The following is a 25,516-nucleotide window of genomic DNA, read 5'->3' as shown; positions in this document are numbered from 1 at the left end:
TTCCAAGTTTCACTGTATACCAGCATATCATCAAGGTAAACCATGCAGTTAGGAACACTGGTACCACTTGGTTCATTAGTTTCTGGAAACCTGGCTGGGGCATTTATTAGCCCAAAGGGCATCACTCGGCATTGGAAAAGACCATCTGATGTGACAAAGGCTGATATTTCTTTAGCTCGGGGTGTTAAAGGAACCTGCCAGTTTCCCTTTAACAAATCTATTTTGGTAAGAAACGTGGCACTACCAACTCTGTCAATACAGTCTTCCAAACAAGGAATTGGGCAGGAGTCTGCCTTTGTTACTGCATTAACCTTTCTGTAGTCTATGCAATATCTAGTTGAACCATCAGGCTTAGGCACTAACACAACTGGGGAGCTCCAGTTGCTTTGACTGGGTTCAATTGGGTGGTTTACCAACATGCATTGGATTTCTGCTTTCACCTGGGCCTGTTTCTCTGGACTTAAGTGATAAGGATGCTGTTTTATAAGAGATGATTCTCCTACATCCGCATCATGTATGGCTAAGGTTGTACATCCTGATTTGTCACTACAGACTCCTTTAAGTGCTGTGAGTCGCCTTGTCAGGCCTTCACGTTGTTCTGCATCTAAAAATGAAAGCACGGTGTCCAATCTCCCTAACAATTCAGTATTAGCTAGCCGGATAGTAGCAGGTTCAATTTGAGAACTGTCTAGGCCTCCTTCAGCCTCATCTTCACTATCCCTTTCATCCTTCAGTGTCCCTACTACCTGACATACCTGTTCTTGCTTATCCTCCTCCTGGCAGTGATGTTGTTTCAACATATTGATATGACACAGCCAATTCTTTTTCCGGTGATCTGGGGTGTCAATCAAATAATTTACTTTACCAATCCTTTTGAATACTCTATGTGGTCCACTGAACTGTGCTTTCAGCAGTTCATCCTGTAAAGGCAGTAATACTAATACATCATCCCATGATTGAAATGTTTGGGTCTTGGCATACTTGTCTGCCCATTTCTTCATAGTTATTTGGGAAGCTTTTAGGTGATCCTGAGCCACTATGCACGCTCTTGTGAGCCGCTCCCGGAACACAGATATATAATCTAACATGGAAGATTCGTCTCTCTGTTCTAAAAATGTTTCTTTGAATAGTTTTAGAGAACCTGTTACCTCAAGTCCATAAAATAATTCAAAAGGACTATAACCGGTAGACTCATTAGATAAATCCCTAGTGGCAAACAAAAGAAATTCTAGCCATTTGTTTCAATCATGGCGATAATCATGACAATATGCCCTGATCATCGTTTTGAGGGTCTGATGGTACCATCTAAGGCCCCTTGTGTCGGTGAGTGGTATGCTGAGGACTTTAACTGTGCTATACCCAGATTAATCATAACTTCCTGAAAAATTTTAGACATAAAATTGGAACCTTTCTCTGACTCAATCTCAATCGGTAATCCATATGTACTGAAGAACTGTGTTATCTTCTCTACCACTACCTTAGCAGGCACCACTATCTGTAGGGAATGGCCTTTGGGAACCAAGTAGCCATATCCATAATAATGAATATATATTGATGTCCCACTTTTGTTTTTGGTAAAGGTCCCTCACAGTCACAGGACCCTACTAAATGGTTCCCCAAAAACTAGTATGGGAATTACAGGTAGCGGTTTTATTGCAGTTTGCAGTTTTCCCACAATCTGGCATGAATGGCACATTTTAGAATACCGTACCATGTCCTTGTAAAAACCTGGCCAGTAGAAATGTTGATTTATACGTGATTGGGTCTTCCAGATCCCCATATGTCCCGTCACAGAAATTTCAAGGACTATCCTTAATATTTCCCAGCGATACTTGGGTGGTACCACTATCTGGTGAACTACTGTCCATTCCTCATCAGCAGGGCGGTGAGGAGGTCTCCACTTTCTCATCAGAATCCCATTTTTAACATAGTAACTTTCTGAACTCCCTTTGCTTCAGCTTCAGTTAGAGCCGATTGTGCTACTTTATTTAACTCTGGATCAGCTTGTTGAGCCTTGATCAGAGAAGACTTACAGAACATTTCCTTCAGATTATCCATATCCTCAAAGAAAGTTTCAGATATTCGGCTATCCGTCTATGGTGCCAATTTGACCTCTGACAATGGAACTTGTTTAGCCATTATACTGGAAACTTTTCCTGCAACTGCTCTGTCTCTTTCACTTCACTTGGTCTTTCCATGACTACTGGAGAAGTTACTACCTTCGGTCCGGCCAAGTCATTCCCCAGGAGTAGGTCAATTCTGTCTACAGGCAAACAATGGACAACTCCAATGGTTATCATTTCAAACATTAGGTCACACTCCAGGTGCACCTGATACAAAGGTATATACGCCCGTTGATACCATTCACTAAAACCTAGGCATTCAATGCGCTCTCTGGTGGAAAAGTTATGCCTTTCCCCAGCAAAAGAGTTTGGGTGGCTCCTGTATCCCTAAGTATAACTATAGGTTTACCTGCCTCACTTGAGGGATAAGGAGTTACTTTTCCTTTTGACAAGAATTTCCTAAAACTCTCAGGTATCTTGTTCACATTCCCCACACTCATAGCAATTTTTGTATTTAGCTTTACAGCTGCAGTCAGAGTTACAGCTTGATCTGTCATACTCTCAGCCAGCACCTCTTTCTCTGCATTGGCCTTGTATACCCCAGTAAGTCCCATGGGTTTACCCTGCAACTTCCAGCATTCTGCATCAAGGTGTCCCACCTTGTGACAATGGAAACACTTAGGATTTCAGCCCTCACTTCCACCCTCAGCATCTTCCTTTCTGGCCTGAGGAGGAGATCCTGGGGCATTCCCAAATATCCCCTCTTGTCCCCAGATAATTGCCTTCCTTTCACACTCACACCTTCTATCCTTCTCGGATTTGTAGGGTGAGGGTCAAAGGGTTTGGGCTTGTAAACAAGCTCATAATCATCAGCGATCTCAGCTGGCTGTCTGGCTGTTGAAACTTTCTGGTTCTCTATGTGGGCTCTTACAAACAGAGGGAGTGAATTTTTAAATTCTACCAGGAGAATTATTCCAAAGTTTCTGATATGTGCCCTCTACTTTTAGTGCCTGTATCCAATGAGCAAAGTTAATTTGCTTTACACTCTCAAATTCAAAAAAGTCTGCCCAGGCTGTTTCCAGAGTTTCCAAAATTTCTGCCTGTAAACTTCAGGGATTAACTCATAAGCAGTGAGAATAGCCTTTTTTGCCATCTCAATCTGCAGCAGCCTCGTCAGAAAACATAACATAAACTTCATGAGCTCAGCCAATCAACCTACTTTGCATGAGCAGTATCTAGTTTTCTTTTGACCACCTCATCTGTTGAGCTGTCTTTTCAAAAGAAATGAAAAATGCCTCTATGTCCCTTTCCTCAAACTTTGGGAGGGCTTGCACACATTTAAATAGCTCTCCACTGGGTCCTGGGTTGGTGTCAGGTCTTTCCCCACCTGAAAAGGGCATCCATTTTTTTTCTAGTTCCAGCTCTTGAATCTGGTATTCCCTTTCTCTCTCCTTTTCCTCTCTTTCTTTTGCCTTTTCTCTCTCCTGAAGCTCTGCTTCTTCCCTTCGAAATATCCTTTTATTTTCCTTTTCCCTCACCTGAAATTCTAGCTCTAACTAGATTTTGACCTAGCAACAGTAAAGGAACGGCGATATAGTTCCAAGCCAGAATGGTGTGTTACTTGGAGGGGAACTTGCAGGTGGTGGTGTTCCCATGCAACTGCTGCCCTTGTCCTTCTAGTTGGTAGAGGTCATGGGTTTGGAAGGTGCTCTTTAAGGAGCCTTGGTGCATTGCTGCAGTACATCTTGTAGATGGTACACACTGCTGCCACTGTGCGCCAGTGATGAAAGGAGTGAATGTTTGTGGATGGTGTGCCAATCAAGCGGGCTTCTTTGTCCTTAGTGTACGATAGTGTCCAGCTTCTTGAGTGTTATTGGAGCTGCACTCATCCAGGCAAGTGGAGAGTATTCCATCACAACCCTGATTTGTGCCTTATAGATGGTGGACAGGCTTTGGGAAGTCAGGAGGTGACTGACTTGCTGCAGGATTCCTAGCCTCTGACCTGCTGTTGTAGCCATGGCATTTATATGGCTACTCCAGTTCAGTTTCTGGTCAATAGTAGCCCCCAGGATGTTGATAGTGGGGGATTCAGTGATCGTAATGCCATTGAATGTCAAGGGGAGATGGTTAGATTCCCCCTTGTTGGAGATGGTCATTGCCTTGCACTTGTGTGGTGCAAATGTTACTTGCCACTTATCAGCCCAAGCCTGGATATTGTCCAGGTCCTGCTGCATTTCTACATGGACTGCTTCAGTATCTGAGGAGTCGTGAATGTTGCTGAACATTGGGCAATCATCAGCGAACATCCCCACTTCTGACCTTATGATTGAAGGAAGGTCATTGATGAAGTAGCAGAAGATGGTTGGGCCTATGACACTACCCTGAGGAACTCCTGCAGTGGAGCTGAGACGATTGACCTCCAACAATCACAACCATCTTCCTTTGTGCTAAATATGACTCCAACCAGTGGAGAGTTTTCCCCCAATTCCCATTGACTCCAGTTTTGCTAGGGCTCCTTGATACCACACTTGGTCAAATGCTGCCTTGTTGTCAAGGGCAGTCACCTTCATCTCAGGTGCTGAGTGGCCGTGACGGAACCCAAACTGAGCATCACTGAGCAGGTTATTGCTAAGCAAATGTTGCTTGATAGCACTGTCGATGACACCTTCCATCACTTTACTAATGATTGAGAGTAGACTCCTTTTGGGCCTCCTTATCTCGAGAGACAATGGATACGCGCCTGGAGGTGGTCAGTGGTTTGTGAAGCAGCGCCTGGAGTGGCTATAAAGGCCAATTCTGGAGTGACAGGCTCTTCCACAGGTGCTGCAGAGAAATTTGTTTGTTGGGGCTGTTGCACAGTTGGCTCTCCCCTTGCGCCTCTGTCTTTTTTCCTGCCAACTACTAAGTCTCTTCGACTCGCCACAATTTAGCCCTGTCTTTATGGCTGCCCGCCAGCTCTGGCGAATGCTGGCAACTGACTCCCACGACTTGTGATCAATGTCACACGATTTCATGTCGCGTTTGCAGACGTCTTTATAACGGAGACATGGACGGCCGGTGGGTCTGATACCAGTGGCGAGCTCGCTGTGCAATGTGTCTTTGGGGATCCTGCCATCTTCCATGCGGCTCACATGGCCAAGCCATCTCAAGCGCCGCTGACTCAGTAGTGTGTATAAGCTGGGGGTGTTGGCCGCTTCAAGGACTTCTGTGTTGGAGATATAGTCCTGCCACCTGATGCCAAGTATTCTCCGAAGGCAGCGAAGATGGAATGAATTGAGACGTCGCTCTTGGCTGGCATACGTTGTCCAGGCCTCGCTGCCGTAGAGCAAGGTACCTTCCATCACTTTACTAATGATTGAGAGTAGACTGTTGGGGCAGTAACTGGTTATCCCTGGCAACTCAGTCCTGTTGGTGCTTTTATTTCTGATTTACTTGCTTGTACTGTTTGAGCCTTGTCAGCCTGGAGGTTTGGAAAGGACTGTTCTTAATACTGTGGCCTCATTGTTTTAACCTGTATGTTTGGGTCGAAGTTCTGTTGACCGCACTTCAAAGCCTGTCTAGAAAAATGCTCGGACACTACTGATTTAGGAACTTGATGCCACATTAAACAGAAATTATGTGAGCTCTATCATGTGATATGATAAATATCTCCGAGATAAGGTTGGCTGGTTATCTGACAAATGTTGAAATAAGTGTTGGGTGATGCTCACTTGTGTGGAGATATTTATCAAATTGCACTGCTGGTTGCGACATGTTCTGTTTATAAAATTCAGAATTTGTCGAAAATCAGAGAAAGAAATTGTTCACATTAGCTGTGGACTGGATTTGCATTCTGGTTCCATCCCTGGCATGTTCTGTTCATAATATTCAGAATTTGATTCCATCTCAAACAAAATTAATGTTTTGTTAGGGATGTTTCAGCTTTATCTTTGGATCTCCAACTTAATTATTTTTTCTGAACAATCTAAGCTCTTCTCTCACAAGTTCCGAGGCAGTGAGACAGCCCATGCCCAGTTTGCTCATGTGTTCAGCTATATTTGTTAGACCCATCTTTTCGGCATCCTAGGCAACTGCCAAAAACAGGTGTTGTGCTGAATGCTTATATTAATGAGGGGCCTTCTGTCAATTTAAGCATTGATTTCTAATAATCGGAGCAGAAGCTGGACTTGCTGCACTCAGAATCCTTCAATAGCCATTGTGAATTAAAAAGCAGCCACCATCAACATGATCATTTCTGTGGAGCCTTGCACTCACCACCCCCCTCCCCCAACTACCCCCGCCACCCTCAGGACTTGTGATTGTATCCCTGAGCAAATGTTCCATAAATTTACTTAATTGTTTAAAGAAGAAAGTTTGGCCCCTAACAGGAGGTCATGGTTATGGTGGGGGCAGAGAGTTAGGCCTGGGCACACCTTTACAATGGTACAGGAATTCCAGCAGCATGGGGATGTAGGCGCTGGAGAAGTGCCCATCTGTGCCATTCTAAATAGATGCCCTCACACTGACCCACAAACTCCGATGGAATCAGTATTCAAGAACACCAGCAATTATTCTGGGTTCACATTCCCAGGAATTGCAAATCAATTAAGAACATAGAAATTACTAGACGATAAAAGACCAAGACCCATCTAGTTCTCCTTCTACCAGAGAATGATAATGGAGTTGTTGCCTAATCATAGCAACAACAACAATTAGTTACATTTAGGTAACCCCTTTAATGTAGTAAAACATCCCAAGGTGCTTCACAGTAGTGTTATCAAACAAATTTATCATTAAAACACCAAGCCACATCAGGAAATATTAGAACAGGTCACCAAAAACTTGGTCAAAGAGATTGGCTTAAAGGAGCATCTTAAAGGAGGATCGAGACCTACAGAGGCGAACAGGTACAGGGAAGGAACTCCAGAGCTTAAGGCCTAGGCAGCTGAAGGCACAGTTGCCAATGGTGGAGCAGTGAAAATCAGAGATGTGCAAGAGGCCAGAATTGAAGGAGTGCAACATTTGCAGAGGGCTGTAGAGCTGGAGAAGGTTACAGAGATTGGGAGAGGTAAAGTCATAGAGGGATCAATCTCTATTTATTAGTCTGCACCAGACCCAGACATGACACAAGGAAAACTCCAATAATGCTGAGCTTTGGGAACCATAGGCCTAAAGTCACTTGTTCCTCCTAAGCATGGTACACTTACCATATATCATGCCTCAAATAAATAATTTTCTGAATAATCTACATAATGTACAGCATTAAATAGCACACTTATTTTATTTTACTAGGCATTACAACATTTTTTTTTCCAAAATATACTTTATTCATAAAAATCTGTAAAAAATACATTACAAAACAGTTCAAAACAGCACCAAGTTGACAATACAAAGAGTGCAAAGGAAATCAGTTTCCTTTAATACAAGAGTGAGTTGCCTCACAACCCTTCCATTTCATTCTACATGCCATGTACATTTTGCAGCAAACCCATATTTTCTGGATTCAGCCCGAAGGGTTTCCCACAGACCCAGCCCCTCAGTTCACTTTGGTGGGGGGACCTTACACAGTGGTCTTTCCCCATTGAACCTTTGCCGCAGCTGCCCCAAGCTTTAGTGTGTCCCTCAACACGTAGTCCTGGACCTTGGAATGTGCCAGTCTGCAACACTCGGTTGTGGACAACTCTTTCCGCTGGAAGCTTGGGGCGGCACAGTGGTGCAGTGGTTAGCACTGCAGCCTCACAGCTCCAGGGACCCGGGTTCGAATCTGGGTATTGCCTGTGCGGAGTTTGCAAGTTCTCCCTGTGACCGCGTGGGTTTTCGCCGGGTGCTCCGGTTTCCTCCCAGAGCCAAAGACTTGCAGATTGATAGGTAAATTGGCCATTATAAATTGCCCCTAGTGTAGGTAGGTGATAGGGAATATGGGATTACTGCAGGGTTAGTATAAATGGGTGGTTGTTGGTCGGCATGAACTCGGTGGGCCGAAGGGCCTGTTTCAGTGCTGTATCTCGAAATAAATAAAAAATAAATAAATAAATAAGACCAGCAAGTTTCGGGCAGACCAAAGAGTGTTTTTCACCAAATGGATAGTCCTCCAGCAGAGGCTGATGTTTACCTCGGTGTGCGTCCCTGGGAACAGCCCCTAGAGCACAGAGTCCTGTGTTACAGAGCTGCTTGGGATGAACCTCGACAAAAACCACTGCATCTCTTTCCACACCTGCTTTGCAAAGACACATTCCAGAATGAGGTGGGCAACCATCTCTTCCCCACTACAGCCACCTCGAGATCAGTGTGCGGAGGGGGCGAGACTCCGGGCGTGCAGGAAGGATCTGACAGGGAGGGCTCTTCTCACCCCCAGCCAAGCTACATCTTGGTGCTTGTTTGAAAGTTCTGGTGATGAGGCGTTCTGCCAAATGACTTCGGCAGACTGCTCAGGAAACTATCTGACAGGACCCACCATCTCCTTTTCCCATAGGGCCTTGAGGACATTCCGTGCAGACCACTGCCTGATGGATTGGTGGTCAAAGGTGTTTATTTATTTATTTATTTATTTATTTATTTATTTATTGTTACAGCACTGAAACAGGCCCTTTGGCCCACTGAGTCTGTGCCGACCAACAACCACCCATTTATACTAACCCTACAGTAATCCCATATTCCCTACCTACACTACGGGCAATTTACAATGGCCAATTTACCTATCACCTACAAGTCTTTGGCGGTGGGAGGAAACTGGAGCACCCGGCGAAAACCCACGCGGTCACAGGGAGAACTTGCAAACTCCGCACAGGCAGTACCCAGAATTGAACCCGGGTCCCTGGAGCTGTGAGGCTGCGGTGCTAACCACTGCGCCACTGTGCCCAGGAACTTTTCCATGAAGGATAGGTGGTATGGCACGGTCCAACTGGATGGAGCGTACCGCGGCAATGTGACTTGGCCTATCCTTCGCAACACCGGGGACAGCTAGAACCTTAGCACGTAGTGCCACTGGGTGTTTGCGTACTCGGGCTCTACGCACAGCTTGATGCAGCCACACACAAAGGTGGTCATAAAGTTGAGGGCGATGTTGGATACATTTTTCCCGCCTTTAGCCAGAGGTTTGAACATCGTGTCCCTCTGGACCTGGTCCATTTTGGATCCCCAGATGAAGCGGAAAATGGCTCCGGTGACCGCCACGGCGCAGGAGTGGGGAATGGGCCAGACCTGCGCCACATAGAGCAACAATGTGAGTGCCTCGCACCTGATGACTAGCTTCTTACCCACAATGGAGAGAGATCGCTGTTCCCACATGCTCAGCTTATGCCGTACCCTGGCTACTCGCTCCCTCCAGGTTTTGGTGCACGCCCCGGCCCTTCTGAACCATATACCCAGCACCTTCAGATAGTCGGCCTGACAGTGAAGGGGACAAAGGATCGGTCAGCCCAGTTCCCAAAGAACATGGCCTCGCTCTTGCCGTGGTTAACTTTGGCTCCCAAGGCCAGTTCGAACTGGTTGCAGATGCTCATCAGTCTGCGAACGGAAAGCGGATCTGAGCAGAAGACGGCGACGTCATCCATGTACAGGGAGGTTTTAACCTGAGTGCCTCCACTGCCTGGGATTGTCACCCCTCTTATGCTCACATCCTTCCTAATAGATTCAGCAAAGGGTTCAATACAGCAAACAAGCAAGACCGGGGAGAAAGGACAGCCCTGTCTGACTCCAGATTGGATCGGGAAACTTTCTGATTCCCACCCATTGATTGAGACTGCGCTATTGATGTTTGTGTAGAGCAGTTTGATCCAATTGCAGATTCCCTCCCCAAACCCCATTTTGGAGAGCACATATATCATGTCTTCTTTGGCCTCGCCTGGAGTGGCTATAAAGGCCAATTCTAGAGTGACAGACTCTTCCACAGGTGCTGCAGATAAAATTGGTTGTCGGGGCCGTTACACAGTTGGCTCTCCCCTTGCGCTTCTGTCTCTTTTCCTGCCAACTGCTAAGTCTCTTCGACTGGCCACTCTTTAGCCCCGCCTTGATGGCTGTCTGCCAGCTCTGGCGATCACTGGCAACTGACTCCCATGACTTGTGGTCAATGTCACAGGACTTCATGTCGCGTTTGCAGACGTCTTTAAAGCAGAGGCATGGACGGCAGGTGAGTCTGATACCAGTGACGAGCTCGCTGTACAATGTGTCCTTGAGGATCCTGCCATCTTCCATGCGGCTCACATGGCCAAGCCATCTCAAGCGCCGCTGGCTCAGTAGGATGTATATGCTGGGGATGTTGGCCCCCTCGAGGACTTCTGCGTTGGAGATACGGTCCTGCCACCTGATGCCAAGGATTCTCTGGAGCCAGCGAAGATGGAATGAGTTGAGACGTCGCTCTTGGCTGACAGACGTTGTCCAGGCCTCGCTGCCATTGAGCAAGGTACTGAGGACACAGGCTTGAAACACTTGGACTTTTGTGTTCCGTGTCAGTGCGCCATTTTCCCACATCCTCTTGGCCAGTCTGGACATAGCAGTGGAAGCCTTTCCCATGCGCTTGTTGATTTCTGCATCGAGAGACAGGTTACTGGTGATAGTTGAGCCTAGGTAGATGAACTCTTGAACCACTTTCAGAGCGTGGTCGCCAATATTGATGGATGGAGCATTTCTGACATCCTGTCCCATGACGTTCGTTTTCTTGAGGCTGATGGTTAGGCCAAATTCATTGCAGGTAGTTGCAATCCTGTTGATGAGTCTCTGCAGACACTCTTCTGTGTCGGATGTTAATGCAGCATTGTCAGCAAATGGAGTTCCCTGATGAGGACTTTCTGTACTTTGGTCTTCGCTCTAAGACGGGAATGTTTGAACAACCTGCCATCTAATCTTGTGTGGAGGAAAATTCCTTCTTCTGACGACTTAAACGCATGTGAGAGCAGCAGGGAGAAGAAGATCCCAAACAGTGTAGGTGCAAGAACACAGCCCTGTTTCACACCACTCAGGATAGGAAAGGGGTCTGATGAGGCACCGCTGTGCTGAATTGTGCCTTTCATATTGTCATGGAATGATGTGATGATAAGGTGGGCATCCGACCTTTGCTAGTAGAGTGAAGAGACCACGTCTGCTGACGAGGTCAAAGACTTTGGTGAGATCTATGAAAGCAACGTAGAGGGGCATCTGTTGTTCGTGGTATTTCTCCTGTATCTAGCGAAGGGAGAACAGCATGTTAATGGTGGATCTCTCTGCTCGAAAGCCACACTGTGCCTCAGGGTAGACCTGCTCAGCCAGCTTCTGGAGTCTGTTTAAAATGACTCGAACAAAGACTTTCCCCGCGATGATGAGCAGGGAAATTCCATGGTAGTTGTTGCAGTCTCTGTGGTCCCCCTTGTTCTTATAGAGGGTGATGATATTGGCATTGTGTATGTCCTGTGGTACTGCTCCCTCATCCCAGCACAGGCAAAGGAGTTCATGGAGTGCTGGGAGTATAGCAGGCTTGGCATGCTTGATTATTTCAGGGGTAATGCCATCCTTTTCAGGGGCTTTTCCACTGGCTACAAACAAACAAGACAGGGGAGAGAGGACAGCTCTGTCTGACTCCAGATTGGATCAGGAAACTTTCTGATTCCCACCCATTGACTGAGATTGCGCTACTGATGTTTGTGTAGAGCAGTTTGATCCAGTTGTAGATTCCCTCCTCAAACCCCATTTTGGACAGCACATCCATCATGTAGGTGTGCGATATCCTGTCAAAAGCCTTCTCCTGGTCCAGGCTGATGAGGCAGGTGTCCACCCTCCTTTCCCGTACATAAACGATCGTATCCCTGAGTAGTGCAAGACTATCAAAGATCTTCCTGCCGCGTACAGTGCAGGTCTGATCAGGGTGAATCACCAACTCCAGAGCAGACTTGACTCGACTGGCGATGACTTTGGACAGAATCTTGTAGTCAAGCAGTGAAATGGGCCTCCAATTTCTGATTTCTGCCCTCTCCCCCTTCCGCTTGTAGATGAGGGTGATGATGCTTTTCCTCATGGATTCTGACATGTTGCCGGCCAGAAGCATACTCTCGTTCGTATACTTCCAGCAGGTCCGGGCTGACCCAGACACACAGGGCCAAAGACAACTCAACTGGTAAGCCATTGCTTCTGGGAGTTATACTCGTCTCGAAGGACTTGACGGCCTTTGTCAGCTCGTCCAGAGTTAGCGGCTTGTCCAGTCTCTCCCTCATGCTGTCATCTAAGAACTCTGTGATAGATGACAGGAAGGACTGGGAGGCTCTGCTGTCTGTGGGTTTCATGTCGTACAGCCCAGCATAAAAGGATTTGCTGATCCTTAGCATGTCGGACTGCGAAGACGTTACCGAGCCATCCTCTTCCTTCAGGCCTCTAATCACAGAGCTCTCTCTGTGTACCTTTTGGAAGAAGTAATGCGAGCACGTCTCATCCTGCTCAAAGGAGTGGACTCTGGACCAGAAGATGATCTTGGAGGCCTCCGTGGCAAAGAGCGAGGCCTGCTGGCTCTTCACCTCTTGGAGATCCTCCTTGACCTCGACCCCCATCGACTGCAGCCGGAGCAGATTTTGCATTCTTTTCTGGAGTCGGGACATTTCCCTCTGTTTCTCTTTCGCCCTCTGAACACCTTTGAAGATCAAGAACCTCTTGATGTTCTCCTTGATCGCCTCCCACCAGTGAACTGGAGGCTCAAAGAGGGGTTTCACGGTTCTCCAACCTTTGTAATCCCTTTTGAGTTCCTCAACATTCTCTGGGGTTAGCAGTATAACATTGAGCTTCCATGTCCCCCTGCCAACCCGCTGGTCTTCCTGTAAGTGACAGTCGGCCAGTAAGAGGCAATGGTTGGAGAAGAACACCGGCTTGATGTCGGTGGATCTGACCTTGACATCACAGGACACAAACAGCAAGTCAATCCTGAAATGGGCAGACCCATCCGGTCTTGACCAGGTGTATCTACGCTGCGCTCCGTCTGCAGGTTTGCTTAAGACGTCGTGCAGGTTGGCATCTTTAACCGTTTCCATTAGGAATCTGGACGTAGCGTCCAGTTTGCTGTCATCACTGATGGATCATCCAGCTGCATCGATGATGCAATTGAAGTCACCACCTAGGATGACTGGCCTGGATGCCACCAGCAGCAGTGGGAGCTGCTGGAAGACGATCAGCCGCTCGCTGCATTGAACCGGGGCGTACACATTGATCAACCAGAGGGGAGCATTGTTGTAATTACATCTGCTACGAGGAGGTGACCGCCCACCACCTCCTTAACCTCGGAGATGGTGAAGTTACCTCCCCGCAGCAGAATACCCGGGCTGGAGGAACGGGAATCATTACCCCCTGACCAGATCCATTGCCCGTGGGACCACCATCACAACCATTGCCTGTAGGTGCAGAGGTGTGGTATTCCACACTCCTGCAGAAACAGTAGGTCGGCTTTGACCTTGGCGAGGTAGTCCAAGATTGAAACTCATCGCGTAGTGGATTTAATGCTATGCATGTTAATTGAAGCAATCCTTACACCCATTTTTAAGTTAGTTGTTGCTTCCCACACCAGTTGTCCTTGCTCATCTCAGTCCTTCCGTATGTTCCTGCATTCCCAGAGTGGACGCAAGCTGTTTCACGTTTGTTGGACTCAGAAACCCCTTCTGGTTTCTCATGCAGGGTTTTTTCCTCTGGGGTAACATCGGGAGGGGTCTTGTAGGCAGCAAGGATCGGGCTGTCCTCTGCTGTTGGTGTCTTTCCCCTCTGTTCTTCCTTGAAAACATCACTGATCCGGCTTCCCGGAGCTGGAGTGCGCCAGACATGTCATTGCTCTCGGTATCCCAGAGCTGGTATGCGCTGGCCATGTCGCTAGGTTCAGTGCTTTGGATTTGGGGCGCACTGGGCCCATTACAGCTTCCAGTGCCCAGGGGCTGGGGGGCTTTATCTTCCAGCTCCTTTGAGTTCTGCCGCTTCTTTTGCAGGTGCTGTCATTCCGGCACTTCCTCGCCCAGTGAGGAGGAACTGCTGTAGTCTGTCAAACGGTAGTCTCCTCTTGCCATTGGTTTGGGTGGTGGCCTGTTCCGCTTTTGGAGGTTTTTTCTTTGTGGTTTTCCTTTGTACCACTTGCCACTGGCCTGTTTGTCCATCTGCTTCCTCCTCCTCCATTGATTCTGTCTGTGGAGGAGGGGTTTCCAGGTACAGGGCAGGTGTTGGGTTGCTGGGTTCAGCTGCCTCCCCTTTCTTCTCCTTCTCAGGTAGACTTCCCTTCACTGCGGAGAGGGTTGCTTGTCTCCTTCCCAGAACCAGACGCATTTGTCGTACCTTCTCCCGGCCTTTCCTTGGACCTTGCCACCTGAGCATAACTGAGATAGCGTTTGGGGTAGGTTTTGTAGAGGTGGCCTGCCTCACTGCACAGGTTGCAACACTTACTCTGCTTACAGTCCTTGGTCTGATGGCCTTCCTTCTTACAGTTCTTGCAGACAACTGTGCTGCAGTTAGCTGCCACGTGACCAGATTTGCCACAGGTGCAACAAACTCTGGGCTGCCCTGCATAGACCAAGACTTCCCCCGATAGCGAAGCTGGAGGGAGGGTGGACGATGGCTCCGTTGGCATCGAACTTCAAGGTCACCTTGACCTGCTGCTTGCTGGTCCAAATCCCAAAAGGGTCCTTGACATCAGTGTTGCTGCCGGCCACCTTGACGTACCTGGCGAGAAAGGTGAGTACATCCACAACAGGAACATGGGGGTTGCAGAGGTGAATTGTCACCACCCGGTCATGTCGTGACGGAAGCGTGAAGAGCGTCTCCACTGTGAGGATGGACAGCAGCACCTGGTTTCCCTTCTCCCTGAACACCTTCAGGAACTTGATGCATCCCAGCATATTCTTGAAAGCCACATCAAAATATCTCCTGCTGGGAAGTCCTGCAGGCAGATGTCTGTAGCTTCCTTCTTTGGCCTCCTTATCTCGAGAGACAATGGGTAAGCGCCTGGAGGTGGTCAGTGGTGTGTGGAGCAGCGCCTGGAGTGGATATAAAGGCCAATTCTAGCTTGGAATCCACAGTAATCAATAAGGATTTTCTTGACGAAGAAGGTACAGTCAACCGGTGCAGCTCCTTCCTTATTCTTCACCACCACCCAAATGGTGTTATGCATTCCCTGGCCTGAAGCTCTAGAATTGGTTACAGCCATTTTGCTCAAAGCATACCTGGAACAGGATCAAAGGCCACTGATCATGGTTTCTCCCCTGCCAGGTAAGTATACTAGGCATTACAAACTTTTATTTATTTATTTATTTTTTAAAATTTTATTTCCAAAATATACTTTATTCATAAAAATCTGTAAAAATTACATTCCCAAACAGTTTAAAACAGCATCAAGTCAAAAAATACAAACAGTGCAAAGGTGATCAGTTTCCTTCTATACAATCATGAGTTGCCTCACAACCCTTCCATTTCATTGTCATGCCATATACATTTTTACATTTACAGCACACAAAATTTCTCCGATACAGTTCGAGGGGTTTCCCATGGATCCAGCCCCTCAGTTCAGCTTGGTGGGGGGACCTTACACTGTGGTTTTTCCCCATTGAGCTTTTGCTGCGGCTGCACCAAGCTTTAGTGCGTCCCTCAGCACGTAGTCCTGGACCTTGGAATGTGCCTGTCTGCAACATTCGGTGGTGGACAACTCTTTGCGCTGGAAGACCAGCAGGTTTCGGGCAGACCAAAGGGCGTCTTTCACCGAATTGATAGTCCTCCAGCAGCAGTTGATGTTTGTCTCGGTGTGCGTCCCTGGGAACAGCCCGTAGAGCACAGACTCCTGTGTTACAGAGCTGCTTGGGATGAACCTCGACAAAAACCACTGCATCTCTTTCCACATCTGCTTTGCGAAGACACATTCCAGGAGGAGGTGGGCGACTGTCTCTTCCCTACCACAGCCACCGCGGGGGCATTGCGCGGAGGTGGCGAGACTTCGGGCGTGCATGAAGGATCTGACGGGGAGGGCCCTTCTCTCCACCAGCCAAGCTACATCTTGGTGCTTGTTTGAAAGTTCTGGCGATGAGGCATTCCACCAAATGACTTTGGCGGTCTGCTCGGGGAACTATCCTTCTCCCGTAGGGCCTTGAGGATGTTCCGTGCAGACCACTGCCTGATGGATCGGTGGTCGAAGGTGTTTTCCCGCAGAAACTGCTCCACGAAGGATAGGTGGTACGGCACGGTCCAACTGCATGGAGCGTTCCGCGGCAATGTGACCAGGCCCATCCTTCGCAACACCAGGGACAGATAGAACCTCAGCACGTAGTGACACTTGGAGTTTGCGTGCTGGAGATCTACACACAGCTTGATGCAGCCACACACGAAGGTGGTCATCACGATGAGGGTCACGTTGGGTACATTTTTCCCGCCCTTGTCCAGAGATTTGAACATCGTGTCTCTCCGGACCCAGTCCATTTTAGATCCCCAGATGAAGCGGCATTACAAACAGAACATTGAGACCAAGTGTAATCTTCAGGTGAATTGATGCTAGAAGGTGAGGAGTAATTGGATTAGGCTACATCGATCCATTTTAAAGTCATATATCCTGTACTTATTTTTACATAATACACTAATTTCATATTACTTACAGTTACATAGCAAAATTCATTGCAATTTAAGAAGCAGAGAATTACAGCTCATTTAAACATCATAGTTTCCTCTGCAGTACAAGCTGAATAATTGGGATATGCAAAACTAAAGTGTTACAGCACCACCACTGATGGGAGCGTACAATTACATTGTGACAAGTTTACGTGGGCAGTTTCCATGATAAAAGTGGACATCGGAGTTCAAATCCTGATCTCTCAACACGCATGCATGGCTGCCAATTCCGAGCATGCACTCACTCTTCCACCCTCCCATTCAACTCCCTCACCATCTCTAGCCTGCTCCTATCACCTCCAACCCACCAGCACCCACCTCCCCACCCCTAACTTCCTACCGAATTTCAGGCCATCATCTGGAAACTGACTTTAAATTGTCCCTCACTATTTTCATCAGTGGTTCAATGGAAAAACTGTTCAAACCAATTGTAAGAAATACTCTCTGTCTCTCTACAGATGCTGCCAGACCTGCTAAGTATTTCTAGCACTTTTGTTTTTATTTCAGATTTCCAGCAATTGCAGTATTTTGCTTTTATTTACGTAAGAAATACTCCTTCCCTTTTGCTCCGATCACACAAGCCTGTGATCAGCAGAGAGCAGACATGGACCATGAATTTCTGCTTCAGGAAATAACAAGTACATCTTCTCACAAAAGTTCACATCAATTAATTTGCTTTCAGGGGGAACACAGGGATCAGCTTGACTCAGTCTAACTAAGGCAAAATGTATTATAAGATCCCAGCTTTTTTATCAAAATAATACTTTTAAAGGTTTATTTCAAAATAACCAATTACTGTGAGCAGCATTTGGGAAGATTTGCTAGTCTATGTAGTAGGATATTGTATTTTGCACTTCATTCCATTCATTAAAAGATAGAAAAATAAACTTGTATTTATATAGCATCTTTAACAATCATAGGACATTCCAAAGTGCTTTGCAGCCACTGAAGTACCTACTGAAGTGTCATCATTGTTTGCAGTGAAACATGCAGACAAATTGCACACAGTAAAGGTCCCACAAAAAGCAATGGAATAACTTACGAAATAATCTGTTTTAGCTATTGGTTGGGTGCTAAGTGGTGAGCAGAACACTGGTCTTCTTCAAATCGTGCTGTGGGATCTTTCGCATTCACCTGAGAAGGTAGACGGGGCTTTGTTTTAACATCTCATCTGAAGAGCAGCCCCTCCAAAAGTACAGCACTCCTTCAGTACTGATCAGAAGTGTCAGTCAAGATTATGTATAGGAAGCAACACCTAATTGGATCACACTTTTTGATTTAACACATTTATTTATCACTTTTCATTTTGCTTCTATGTCATATACATTAAACAACAATAAAGCAGGACTCATTGGCTAGAAAATATACAAATCAAATTAAGTAAATCAGCAATGAATCAAAGATTGCAGCAGCAACATGTCCCACAGAAGAAAGCTGAAACTGAGACAATCAATTTGGTTAAACAACATTTTTCTTAGAGCCAATATTTTTGATATCCAAAATATCTTTCTAACATAAAAATCAATATTTCACAATAATATAACAAAACCTATCCATAAAGTTATCTTCTATACATTTGAATAGCTTCATGAATTTTTATCTCTATTCTGAGTTTGGAGTAGGTATTTGACCCAGGGAAACAGTGCAGTATGAGCATGTGCAGAATGCCCATCATACATCAGTAGGATTATGTCAATCTGAATGTTCGGCTGATTAACAATTGGAGGTTATCTCCACCCAGTCTAAAATATTTTTTGAGTTTGTGTTTTAAATTATTTACAAAATAATTTTTTCAGACAAAATTTCACATATTATAAACTATTACATTTTTATCTCAGATAGACAGTGTAACATAGATTTCCCCATCAGCCTCTGATCAAGGTGGAGATGGTTTGCACGTAATTAGCAGGTATCTGATCATTAGTCTGCTGACGCTGGCTGCATTTCCTCTGTACCTTTCAGAAGAGCTTTCAGTCCTCTTTCAGTATTCCTCCCAGTGCTGTTTCAGTGCAGCTCTCGGCTTCCAGGGATTCTTTTGGCAATGCTCCCAGTACTGCTTTTGTTACCTCTCGACTTAACTATTCCAATGCATTCCTGACTGGCCTTCCATTTTCTATTCTCTATAAACTTGAGATAATCCAAAACTCTGCTGCCTGTATCCTAACGTGCAACAAGTCCCATTTAACCATCACCCCTGTGCTCACTGACCTAAATTGGTTCCTGGTTAAGCAATCCCTTGATTTTAAAATTCTCACCACTGTTTTCAAATACCTCCATTGCCTCACCCCTTCTTATCTCTGTAATCTCCAGTCCTACAACCTGTTCTCCTCCAATTATAGCCTCTTGAATGCCCCAATTTTAATCACTCCACCATTGACAGTGTGCCTTGAGCTGGCAAGGCCCTAAGCTCTGGAATTCCCTTCCTAAACCTCTCTGACTCTCTATCTTTCTCTTCTCCTTTAAGGCACTCCTTAAGGCCCACCTCTTTGAGCAAGTATTTTGTCATCTGTCCGAACATCTGGCTCAGTGTCAAATTTTTCGAAGTATGTTCCAGTGCAGCATCTTGGAATGTTTTAATACATTAAAGGTGCTACATAAATACAAGCTTTTGATGTTGTTGTTTCAATCCTCTTAGTGCTGTTTTGGTGATATTCTCAATCATGTTTCAGTAGGGGTTCCAGTGCTGTTTACAGTAGGGTTTCCAGAGCACACTGGATTTCACTGTATAACTTAAACAGCCATGATAGATACAGGAACTGCTCCTAACGTATAAAGCAGAATCAATTCACATCTGGCCGTGCTGCACCTGACTGAGAATGTTAACTCTGGATTCCTAATTTGGAGAAAAGCTTTATCCTCCAGCACTGATATGCTCTACCTCGATTTGTAGAAACAAATAAAAAATAAAATGCTGTTCTTTTCTGGTATATTTTTGCATTGTTACTGTTATTGTGCTACTGGAGTATTCAGAGAGGGGTGGGTCACATGTCAAACCAAAAGTATACGTTAACTAACAGAACTGAGCTATCTTCAAGTTAATAAGTGCAGTAACAGAAAAGAATGTTTAGAAGTGTTTACTCCAACTCTCCCGACTTGCTGCCTTCTTACTGGGGTGGTGGTGGTGGCTGTTATCTGCTGCCTCAATGAAGTAGACATTACTCATTTAAGTGTCTAGACAGTGTAAGCCAGCAGGATATTCAACCACAGAGAGCATCACAGCCGAACACCTTCCTGTCCATGTGCAAACACATGCATTTTCTAACAGGGATCACAACTCAGTCATCAAGTGTGGGAATCCCTGGTTTATGTATCCCCTATATATCCTCGAGGGTCTGAGGTCAGTCAGAAAAGCCCAGAAAAGCTGTGGTAAGCTAATTTGGTATAGGCTGACAATCAAACCAGACAACAACTTGGTTCCACAGTCAGCAGTGAGCTCTGTGACTCAGTGGGTTGCACTCTTGCCTCTCAGTCAAAGGTTTGTGGGTTTAATTTCCACTCCAGGACTTGAGTGCAAAATATAGGCTAACAATCTAGTGCAGCACTGAAGGAGTGCTGCACTGTCAGTGGTGTTGTCTTTTTGATGAGATGTTTAAACTGGGGCCCTGGCTGCCCTCTCAGGTGGAAGTTAAATATCAATCCCATGGCAGCAGGCGAGTCCTGGCCAGTAATTATCCCTCACTCAATACCTATAAACAGATTATCTGCTCATTATCTCTCTGTTGTTTGTGGGAGCTTGCTGTGCGCAAATTCCCTGTTGTGTTTCCTACATTACAACAATGACTACACTTCAAAAGTACTTCACTGACATTCATCCTTAGATTGCGAATGGTGCTACATAAGCACCAGTTTCTTTTCACCAACCAAAGTTTTGGAAAGCTGGAGATTTTTTTTTTTGTAATGATGAAATGTTCAGAATTACTTATACTAATCAATTTCCTTTGCCAGAATGTGACCTAACATGGGGTCAACAGAAAACTACATTTAAACCATTTGAACAGGGTTAGCACCCCCTGGCATCATGGGGGCAGAAGAACGGGGTCCAAGGCTGCCAAGGATAATTAGGTGACCATCTGCAGAGTAGGAAGGCTCCAGCTGGCAATGCAGGCATGTTTGTCAGATTTTAGACCCAGTGGTAATGAGGGGCAATGCCCTCCATAGGAAGGGCAGAACCCCAGGCAACAGGAGGTAGAAGAAAGAGGGTCAGGAAGACAATGGAGGTCATACCTTGAACACAGGATCTTCTGCCGAAGACGGAGCACCTGGAAATGACCAAGAACCAGTGTTGCAGGAGACTGCGATTCTACGGGCAGATGGTCACAGGCATCTGTATTCCCGTTGCTGAAAACCTCACAGCACTGGTTGCCATGCCCTGCCAGTGGCCCTCAAAGTCACTGTGACCTTGAACTTCTTTGCTTCTGGTTCCTTCCAAGGATCACCTGTGGGCCTTAGCAGCATCTCAAAAACAGCTCATGCTACTGCATCTCGCAGGTCACTGATGCCCTCTTTGCCAGAGCTGGGAAGCACATTCATTTAATGACAGACATAGCCTCGCAGGGACAGAGGGCATTGGGTTTTGTCTCTATCGCTGGGTTCTCCCAGGTTCAGGGCATCATTGATTACACTCATGTGGCCATTAAGCCACCCAGTGACTGGTCATGAGATCTATCAACAAGAAGGGCTTCCACTCCCTCAACGTTCAACTGGTCCGCGGCCAAAAACAAAAGCTTCCTCCATGTATGCATTTGCTTTCCTGGTAGTTGCCATGACTCCTTCATCCTCCGCCAGTCCAGACTGCTGCACTCCAAATCCCTCCAAACTAGTTGGATCCAAGGGGACAAGGGATGGCTACTGAAGTGATGGATACTGACCCCTCTCCAGGAGTCCCAGACAGAGGTACAGAGGTGATACAACCAATGCCACCTAGAAGGACAACCATCGAGCAGACCATTGGGCTTCTAAAACTGCGATTCCAGTGCCTTGACTGGTTGGGTGGTGCCCTCCAATACCCTCAGAAATGAGTAGGAGTAAGAAAAATGTATTTTCTCTTGAGTATATTTAAAAAATAATGCACATTATCAATACAAGACCTGACCTGCAGAATAAACTGTGGTGAAAACGTGTTTGTCTATTCGATCGGTGTGTTTGCCAGCTTGGAGTTTTCCTTTAAAAAGGAATAATTGAATGCCTGCCATGGTCATCAGCATGCAGCACAGTGACTTCAAAACTGACAGGCAGGTCGGTGAGCAGCACAAGAATTAAAAGCAATTAAATTTAACGCAGCAGCTTTTCCAATTTAATAAAGCAGAGGACGGCGTATCCAACCCCCACTGGGAATAAGATATGCGTGCGTACGTGAGAAGGACCCAGATCCTTGCATTAGTTCTGGTGTTTGGGTGAATTTGATAGCAACAATCCAAACTTATTTTTCTTTTCTGACAGATAGTATTGTATAAAACTACCTGAAGGGCTGTCTTTTTCACTCTCCATTAACAACAGAGAGTAGCAATTCCCACCAGTGTCGGAACTAGCATTCTTATAATTAATGAATAGAATGGGACTGGGAGGGTGGAGGGTGGTCAGGGGAGGAGCAGTTACTATCTTTAATGGTGTAAATCAAACACAGCTTTGTGACATTCACAAGTTGTGCCCTATCCATTTGTCGCAGTGCATTAAGCTTGTGGTCTGAGGAAGGCATAATGTGACGCCCAAGGTTTTTCAGGTGTGTGAATCAATCATATTTATATTGCATGATAAACAGTCGCTGCTTTTTGATAAACAGCTAGCACTCTCTTCCAATGTCTTGTATAATATTTATATCTCAACATTGTCAAGCCACAAAAAGCCTCACCCTACTGTCCATAACATTAATTTTGTACCCAAATTTTCTAACGGTATAAAAAAACATACACAATAGTTTATTTTGGAAATGATCTCTTTCCACTTCTCCCTCTTTACTGTAAGAAATCCAAAAACAACCATAAAATCAATGCCTATATTTCAAAACTTTTAAAATTAACAAAGGAAAGGCGATATTAATTTCTGCAGCCCCCACACAAGCCACATCCCATTTACATAAACTATTATGGCAAGATTTCTTTTTATGAGTTAAAATGGAATTACAGTGGAATAGAAAATGACTGGCCACTAAGTAAAAAACTGCAGTGCTCAGCAGGATTTCACTTGGGCCTGTAGCAATATCCTTGGTCACATTTTACTTGTCGAACAAAAGAAAATAACTTGCATTTATGCAACAGCTTTCACAACTTCAGGATATCCCAAAGCATTTCACAGCAAATGAAATACTTTTTGAAGTGTGGTCATTGTTTTATTGTAGGAAACACAGTAGCCAATTTTTGCACAGCATGGGCTGAATTCAGTTGCACTGGCAGGGTTCCTGGTGCTGGGCCAAAAAGGTGATGGGAACACCGCCTCAGCCTTTAGGAGCCCCCTGCCGCAATTTTACGGCGTTGAGGCACTTAGGTGCCTGAGGCTGGGGCCCCATCCCTTTAAAGACAGGGATCCCGCCTCCAAGAACTGCCGGCCAATTAGAGGGCTGGCAGCTCAGTAGTAAAGGGCCACAGATTGCCCAAAGAGGAGGGCCCCCTACAAGCCCACAGGGAGGTGCCTCATTTCACTGGGCGACCTCCCTGCTTGGAGGAGGTTCCCCCCCTCCCCCAACCCTCACCTCTGGCTTAATTCCAGCAGCGACAGGAAGAGGACCTTAATTGGCTCATAATAGGCCACTTAAGGGCCTCAATTGGCCCCTGGGCAGGAAGGCTGTCTTTGGCCTTTCCCGATCCCAACTTAATCGTGGTGCGATGGCAAGGTGACGAACCCTCCACCTCCCCGCCTCCCGTCGCAATTCGATGGGCACCCTCCCCCCACCTCCCAGCCCTTTCCCAGAGGCCCATTAAATCCAGCCCCAAGATTACAGAAACAGCAATGAGATATTGGCAAAATAATGAGTTTTAGTGACATTGTATGAGCGGTGAATTTTGACTAGGACATTGGGGAGAACTCCCCTGCTCTTCATCATATAGGATCTTAGGATTTTTTTTTACATCGACCTGAGTTTAATGTCTCAGCTAAAAGACAGCACCTCTGATATTCTAACAGTCCCTCAGTACTGCTCTGAACCTCGACTATGTGCTCAAGTCTTTGGAGCAGAGAATGAACACACAATCTTCTGATGCAGAGGCAAGCATCCTACCATTAAACCAAGGCTTACACTTACAAACATGAACAGTCTTCCCAGACACAATTACTGTGGTTCAATTATCCTATAAATGAGCTCCCTCAATAGCTGCGTTTGTAAGGATACTGCTTAGAGTGGTACTTAGCCAGAAAGACCCAATAGATTGTAGGGTTCAGTCCCAGACTGTGCTGAGTTACTTACTCTGAACTATTATAGTGGTATAACTGCTACCGGTGGAGTAAATGTTGCTTGATTAGAAAAGAGTTTTAAAAAAGTAAACAGTCAACAGTTCATACTCCTGATAGCTATCTAGAAATTCTCTTATATAGACATCAGGTGAGGACAGGATCATACATGTAACATCCCCCTAAGAGTTGTATAGCCTGCTGCTGTCCATTGTTGCATATGAAGAATGGCCATTCAGGCAAGGTACCGAGCATAACGGTGTCTGTGGATTTGTACTACAGTTTAAATCTCCATTTTCAGGGAGTTGACGGGAAAAAGCTAAGGGGAAAAGAAAAATTGCCCTTGAAACAGTCACCTTATCAATAAATGGCTGCAGCTTTATGCCCATTGGAAAATGTTTTTTTTCTGATATTTATTTCAGCAACTTAATTAATGACAGTAATTAATCAAAGAAAAAACACACAGCATTAAACAGTCCTTCAGGAAAAATACTGCATTTCGAATAGTTAAAAAGTAAATGATTGCCTGTTTTACTACATATGCTGATGCCTTGCAAAATTGCCACTCTGTGGCTCAGTGTTAATGTCATACCTGGGTAATGGATGAAGAGGGAAAGGTTGAATACGTAATAAAGGGACTATATATCTAAACCAACTGGACAGGTACAAATGTAAGGTTTTAATGAATGGACATCACTTTTTAAAAGTGTAGAAGTTAAACAATGTTCTTTTTCTAGTATATGTTTGCTTAAAGGGGAATTAAAGACTACATGATATGCTTCCTTTCCAATGTACTTCCCATGTCTGTATGAGAAAAGAAAATACTCTTTAAACCTTTTAACGAGTGGAGACCCTTCTTTAAGATGCACCTCATATCCTAGCCATAATACCACTAGGTGCTGTTGCATATTCTGCCATTAGAATGTTTTTGCAAGGTCAGGAATCTCTTAATCAGCTGGCTGGCTGCTCCTAATTTCCAGTTTCCATTAAGGAATCTTTTGTTTGCTTCCCAAGGTCTATGCTCGATTAAAATGGAATGGAGCTGCTTCAGTTACATCACTGGAGCAATTTAAGAGCAGAGGGAGATTACCTTTGTCATACTGGGAATGCAGTGAAGTGCTTCAATGTCCATATAAAATGCTAACTGCTTTAAAGACTCCTACAGCCATTATGAAGAATGTCCTCTTAAAGGGAAATGTCTCTATAAGGTGTGGATTTTTGTTTTGCTTCAGCATGCATTGCTTAACCTATTGTTTTATTGGCATTGGTTTAGGTTCTGGCCCAATTTTTCTTAGGTCTTTTTCCATCTGTGGCTTGTAGGCACATGTAATTTCAATTTGCGACAGCCACAATTTGGAAGATGAGTAGCCCACTGGTTATACCTTCTATTGCAGGGAAGGAAGACGTAGATATGAGGAGAGATGTAAATGAGATAACAAAAGAGAGAAGGAAGGAACCTGCATTTCTATAGCACCTTTCATGACCTCAGGATGTCACAAAGGCCTTTATAATTTTTG

Source organism: Heterodontus francisci, chromosome 16, assembly GCF_036365525.1.
Source record: "Heterodontus francisci isolate sHetFra1 chromosome 16, sHetFra1.hap1, whole genome shotgun sequence".
Classification (NCBI taxonomy): Eukaryota; Metazoa; Chordata; class Chondrichthyes; order Heterodontiformes; family Heterodontidae; genus Heterodontus; species Heterodontus francisci.
This window is presented reverse-complemented; position numbering follows the sequence as displayed.